The following is a 7,569-nucleotide window of genomic DNA, read 5'->3' as shown; positions in this document are numbered from 1 at the left end:
CTTGGAGAGCCATGTTTTGGGCCATCTCTCCAAGAGCCATCTGTCACCTTACTTCAGCATCTCAAGCATAGACTGTGGATGGCTGGCTGCAAGTGTCATGGTTTTAGCTAACACGTTTCTACAAATCTTTTTTATGGGTATTTAAAATAAATAAACCTAAATTTGAGAATCATGGTTGCTCAGAATCTACTTTACCCCCCAAGGCTCTGAACTCTGCAGTTAGCAGGGGGAAAAAATCTGAACCTGAAGGAAAAAGAAAAATTATCTCAGAAAGCCAACTACCCTTCCCTAGACACTCTCAGCACTGCCTTCTTTGGAGTCTACATACTTAGAATGATGTGTAAAGTGACAATTTTGACGTTCCTCAGAGGGAGCGTCCAGCCTGGACTTAAGTGTGCCCAAGTCTTGCTGGCTGTGGATCAGGAATAGCAAAAACCTAAAGTAAGAACAGCCGGGGTCCAGGGGTCTGTACGCCTACTGGACATTACTGCTTAACACAACATGGATGATTTATTACGACTTCACCTAATATACAAAGTCTTTAAAACCTGGATACCCTAAAGGGGAAAATAATAAAGATGTTAGTAAAGACTTCATCAAGCCAAGAAAATGTATGGAATGTTCCAGAAAAGAGCTCCTTCCCAGGCACCATATTATTATTCTCATTTCCACAGGGTGTGACACAAGGTAAAATCTCAATTAGCATTCATTGCCTTACTCCTTTTTGACCTGAGCCTCTTAACAAATCAAATGTTGACCTCTCATATCACCTCAGGAGTGACAGGAAGAAAGCGAAAATCAAGATGGACAATTCTGAGACCTCCACGGCCCTCAGCTGAGGCTGCTGACACACACCACAAGCCTCACCCGTCCGTGTTTGGAATCACTGTTCTGGAAAGCAATTTGGCCATATCGGTTCCACCTCTCATCAACCTTTCTAGCAATCCACTGGTAGGAACAGTCAGAAACTTGGAATTATTTGCAAAGATGTTCATGGAAGCATCATATACAGTTGTGAAAAGTTGGCACCAGTGTATTTGTCTCATAATGTGGGAATGGTTAAATAAATTATGGTACATCCATACAATGGAAGAAATAGTGATGTCAAGATAGTGATTTCAAGAGCATGACAGAACCACAGTTGTGCTGTAATGTTAAGTGGAAAGCTATAGCTGTACCAAATTATATAAACAATTCCAGAGCTCCAATAAAATGTGTATACACGTACTTATGTATACACATAACTGGAAAGAAATCTTACAAAATGTCAAAAGTGACTGTCTCTGGTTGGTAAAATTATGGTTCATTTTCTATTTTCTCCTTTGTCCGTTTACCTGTTGTCTGTCACTTAAAAAGACTATTGAAAGCAATTTCCACCAAAAGTAACAAGAAAAATTTTTTCATCGTTAACAGTGCAAGTATGGAATAATAGGGAAATTTTATATGTGGAATTCAGTTAAATACGATTGTGCTGTGGCTGCACTCTTGCAGAGCTGGGAGGGGCGTGCAGTACCAGCCTCTTACTCCTGTTTCCAAGAGGAAGGAGGGCCAGAGCTAAAGCAGGGCAGGGAAGGGTTGCGGTAATGCTTGAAACTCGACAAAATGTCTCCATACAGCTGACATAGAGCATCCAGTTGCTTTTTGTGATTTTTAGGATTTTTAAAATGCTGTATTGGATTGCAGGACAAGATTCCATAATTACCCTGTTTACATTGAGAGTTCTTTGTTGTTTTTTCTTTTTTCTTTCCTTTCTTTTCTTTTTTTTTTTTTTTTTAAGAAAGGCATCAGGAATAAGCCATGAGGTATATGAAGATGCTAAAGATGCTCACTGACCCCAGTGTGGGAAATGACAATGGCCACAATGTCCCTGTCCCATGACAACTCTGATCAGTGGGCATTTCCACCTGGAGCACTGCTGGAGGGTTCTGGAGCTGTGGTGGTTGTGAAAGAGAGGAGGTGGGACAGGTGGGACAGTCCCACCAAGACAGCCAGAAAGAGGGGCAAGGGTGTCTTTCCCGGTCTGGACCAAAGTAGCACTGAAGACCCGTCCCTGACAGGGCTGCTGCATCCAACTTTGCATAAACATCCCCGTGCTCCCAGGGCTCTCCATTCTGGCTTCCTCCACTCCCTCTTCAAATGTTTACATAATAAAACTTGCTTCTCCAATATATGCCAAAAAGTTTGGCTTCAGACTCCTGCACACCCCCAAATATCCTGACAAACACCAGTGCAAGAGAGCCCCACTCCTGATGCCGAAGCCAAGACTCCTGGGGAAGGATGTTCTGCGCTCTGCACTCCCGAGCCTCTGGAAGTAGAAGACAAAGTTTTGTGTGGCCAGCCTGGGAACAGGCCCAGATACAGTGGTGTGTCCACGAGTAGGGGCAGTGTTCCAGCTGGCGTGGACACTTTGGTCTACAGAGTTGGCCAGGACACAAAGGTACAGGGGACCCTGAGGGAAGGCCACCTGGGACTCCTACCACTGCCAGGACAATGTGACAGCTGCCTCGGCCTCTCTTGCTCTGTGCGTTGCAGGGTCTACAATACATCTGTGATCACTGCCCTCCCACACTCTGGGATTTGAGACCATTACATGAGATGATGAATGAGGGCTTTGAAGAGTAAAAAGCTACATAAATGCAAGTTATCTTGATTTAAAAAACAAAAAACGTCTTTTCAAGCTACAGAAAGTAGTAAGCTATGGACATAGTCATTAATGACTTCAGGTAAGAGGTGGACAGTTTCTGCTTCAAGTTGAGGAAGCAGGAGGAAGTGGAAGGAACCATGGGAATCAGCTGAGCCCTGCTCTCCTAAGATCAGAACCACGGGGAGGGAGTGCAGGGCAGAGGGAGTGGAGAGGCTGGCATCAACTAATGACAGTGGTCCAAGGGGAGGGCAGAGGAGGTCCAGGGTTTGCAAGGGGAGCTCCGGAGAGCCTGGCAGAGAGGACATGGAGGCGTGCAGGGTGGGAAGCAGAATGGAAAGGCCCCAGGGCTGCTGCCACATGCAAGGCTCAGCAACAGAGGAAATGGTTCTAGGTGTTCTGCCTGATGCTCCACACCCACCTGTAAGGAGCCATAAGGACCTCAGGTGTTGGCTTGGGGACTGAGGCTTCTATGGACACCATGTACCCGGAAGCTGATAGAGAGGCTGAACTGTGAACAGAGGCACACTCAGGCCCTAGTCACCAAAGTGCACTGTGCAAGCCAATGAGCTTCACATCACAGGTTTGAGAACAGGAAGGACACCTAGACCAATATTTCCCAAACTGTACCCCACCCCCATACCATCACCACAAAAAGGGGGTTTTGTGGTCAAAGAGTGAGGGAAATATTCACTGAACATCCTAACCAGTTTTCTTCCTGTAGGTATCTGTAGATCCTCTAATCTTCTAATGAGCCTTATACTGAAAGGACATGAAGGGCAGTATTTTCCAGACATACTTGACCAAGGAACCTTCCTGATGAGACACCTACCCAAATCTGGAACACAGTTTACTATTCCTCCTTTTAAAGAAGAAGTTAGAAGCTTGAAGGACTTTCCCAAGATCACTTGACTGACTCACCAAGAAGTCAGAAGCAGCCCCAGACCCTCTGTCTACTCCCCTTAGATGTTCCTGACCCAGGACTGGCACCCATCCAGGTGACCTCCCAACACTCCACCATGTTGTTCTCATGCAACTGTCTTTCCCATCACCCCAAAATGCAATGCTCTGAAGGTAAGTGTGGTAATCAAACCTTAAACCACATGTCCCAATGCTACGTACACATGTTGATCATATTTTGTTTGAAATTACCCTGCATCTGACTTCAGCATTGACTTACATAGAGCTCCATCCATTAGGAGCCAACAGAACAAGAAACTCTAACAATAACAGCAGACTTTTAAAGCCATTGTGGAATCCCCACTCACTACTCCCTTAGGAAACCCTGCATCACTCATCCTCCATGGCTCACAGTAAGGGTAGGGCAGATGAACACCCTCCTCTGTGACCCAGAACCAAGGGTGAGCACAGAAAGAGAGTGTTTTGTCTTTAACTTCACAGAAGGCTGGTTGCTAAGAACTCTTTTTTAAAACTTGTCTGGGTATAGTTAAAGTATCAGGTAGTCCATCATTTCCCTCTCTCCTCTTTCTTTTATCTAGACCAGAAAACAAATGGAATCATGATCTTTTCTTGTTCGGCAGAAATAAACTTCTGAGCTTCTTGTTGCTTCCATGGTGGCTCTTGGAATCAGGATTACCAGCCACTGAGATGATGAGCACATGGAGGAGAAAGGAAAGTGCTCATAGGATTGCTGGACTGAAGGTAAGAAGAGATAAGAGAAAGGACAGAGCCAAGAAGAGCTCACACTTGAGCATCTCGGGTAGTGCCATTCACCCAGCATGCTCCCATCCCACCCCAAAGAAAGCAGTGAGGAGTAAGACTAGAATGTCTGGAGAAGGCCATCTAGCTGGTCACCTGCAGCCATGAATAGCCTCTCCCACAAATGCCACAGGATGTGATACAAATGTCATTCTCTTTGTGGATGAGGAGGGATAATGGTTGATGCACCCTTGCAGGGAGAATGCTGTCCTCCCCCTCCCATACTGAGTTAAGTGCCCTTCCTCTGTATTCCCATGGATAGAAATCTTGAGCTGACTTCTATCCAACAGCCCTTTCTGTGCTGCTATGTATGTAGGGGTGAGTAAGAGCTGCTGTAGCCTTTACTCCCCGTACTCTCCAGACTTACACATTAATAGATAGTCAATATAACTCTCGCTAAATGTTCACTACTTGTCAGGCACCACCGAAAACACAACTGAGGAGGCAGTACAAGATGGCAGGTTAAGAATATCCTGAACTCAGCTCCTTCCACAGACACACCAAATCTACAGCTACATGGGAAGCAATTCCTTCTAAAAAAAAAAATAATAATAACCCTGAGAAACAGAGGAATAGCTCTCCCACAACAAAGTAGGGCCACTAGAGATAGGTACAAGAGGAAGAGACATGGTCTCTCCAAAAGCCCCACCACTGGCACTGCAACCCACAAATGGAAGGGATCTCACACAATTATAGAGTTTCTACCTAAACAGTGAGGAGTCTGTGTATCATATCAGTACCCTGACACTCAGGACCTGCACTAGGGAGATGAGTCCCCAAAACATCTGGCTTAGTTACTCCAGGGATACAGGCAGGTACCCTTCCTCTACTTTCGCCAGTACCAGTGGGCACAACACCCTTGCCATGCTCTCCCACCCCCTCTAAAACCAGTGAGTATGCCCTGGCCCCATGCTCTTCCATGGCTCCACTGAAGGCAGCAAACCAACAGTTCACAGAGGGGACACCCCTTGAACACCTGGCTCTTGCAGCCAGGGGCAATTGCTTTTCTGAGTCCTTCAGGACTAAAACAATCAGAGAGACAGTTCTTGGCAGGTTACTGCCACCAGGGCACAGCACAGACAGCAGATTGAAACACACCCACTCTTCCTGTGAAAAAAGGCCTATTTCCTTGACGGAACCCATAGTCTCAGGCACACACTTCAGGTTCAGCACACATCTAGAGGCTACAGAGGCTCTCAGGGAATGTAGGCTGGTATTGTTGCACTCCTGCTTGCCTCACTACAGCTCACTGGTACCCTCCAGAAAGGAGCTTACCTGTTTATCTGGAGCTCTGCTTTTTGCAGATCACATGATTGAGAGGCCAGCAGGGTTTACGTGTGGGCCCATAAGACTGTACATGTTTGCATACCTTAAAAACTGTTGCTTTAGGGCACCTGGGGGGCTCAGTCAGTTAAGCGTCTGACTCTTGATTTCAGCTCAGGTCCTGATCTCAAGGTTGTGAGATCGAGCCCCACATCTGGCTCAACACTGGGTGTGGAGTCTGCTAAAGATTCTGTCTCTCCTTCTCCCTCTGCCTCTAGCTCCCCACTCCCTGCTGCTCTCCCTCTCCCTCTAGGAAAGAGAGAAAGAGAGAGAGAGAGAAGAAAAAGAAAGAAAGAAAGAAAGAAAGAAAGAAAGAAAGAAAGAAAGAAAGAAAGAAAGAAAGAAAGAAGAGAAAAGAAAAGAAAAGAAAGAAGAAAAGAAAGAAAAGAAAAGAAAAGAAAAGAAAAGAAAAGAAAAGAAAAGAAAAGAAAAGAAAAGAGTGGGTGAATTTAAAAAAAAAAAAAAAAAAAAAAAGCTGTTGCCAGAAGGTCTGGCTTCCAATCAGCCTGAAATGAGGGGCTGACTGAGAGCCCTCCCTTTGGAACACTGACAGGTCTTGGCACACCCTCAACAACTGGGACCTACCAAGGATAAGTCAGCCTGCTTCAATAATCACAAAGGTTTGAGAGACAACCAAGAGCTAGGGCCATATTGTACAATAAGTTTCATCTCCTACACAAAGCCACTCCTTCAAGACTGGGAGAGTAGCCATTTCACCAAATACATAGATACAAATGCAGAGAGCCAAGCAAAATGAGGAAGCAAAGGAATACATTCCAAATGAAAGAACAAGATAAAACCCCAGGAAGAAAAAAACCTTGATGAAACAGAGATAAGTAAAACTCCTAGAAGAAAATGCAGGGAGTAAGCTTCTTGACATCAGTCTTGGCAATGATTTTTTTGGATCCAACTCTAAAGGCAAGGGAAACAAAAGTAAAAATAAACAAGTGGGGCTTCATCAAACTAAAATGCTTCTGCACAGCAAAGGAAATCATCATCAAACTGAAAAGGCAGCCTACTGAATGACAGAAGATATTTGCAAATCATATATACAATAAGGAGTTAGTATCCAAAATATATAAAGAATTCAAACAACTCAACAACAACAACAACAAAAACCAATCTAGGGCAGCCCCTGTGGCCCAGTGGTTTAGTGCCGCCTTCAGCCCAGGGTGTGATCCTGGAGACCCAAGATCGAGTCCTACGTCGGGCTCCATGCACGGAGCCTGCTTCTCCCTCTGTGTGTGTGTGTGTATGTGTGTGTGTGTGTGTCTGTCTGTCTGTCATGAATAAATAAATAAAGTCTTTTAAAAAAAAACCCAATCTGATTAAAATATGAGCAGAGGACCTGAATAAACGTTTTTCCAAAGAAGACCTACAGATGGCCAACAAGCACATGAAAAAGATGTTCAGCATCACTAAACATCAGGAAAATGCAAATCAAAACCATGAGGAGATCTCATCTCACACCTGTTAGAATTGCTATTTTCAAAAAGATAAGAAACAACAAGTGTTGGCAAGGATACGGAGAAAAGGAAACTCTTATGTACTGTTGGTAGGAATGCAAATCGGTGCAGCCACTGTAGAAGACAGTATGATGTTTTCTCCAAAAAGTTAAAAATAGAAATACCATATGATCCAGTAATTCCACTACTGGGTATTGACCCAAAGAAAACAAAAACGCTAATTCATAAAGATATATGCACCCCTATGTTACAGCATTATTTACAGTAGCCTAAAGCCAAAACATGGAAATATCCTAAAGATAATTGGTTAAGAAGATGTGATATAGATATATAGATATAATAATACTCAACCATAAAAAAAATAAGAGAATGAGTTCTTGCCATTTGGGACAGCATGAATAGAACTTGAGGGTATTGTGC

Source organism: Canis lupus, chromosome 12, assembly GCF_048164855.1.
Source record: "Canis lupus baileyi chromosome 12, mCanLup2.hap1, whole genome shotgun sequence".
NCBI classification, from domain to species: Eukaryota; Metazoa; Chordata; class Mammalia; order Carnivora; family Canidae; genus Canis; species Canis lupus.
This window is presented reverse-complemented; position numbering follows the sequence as displayed.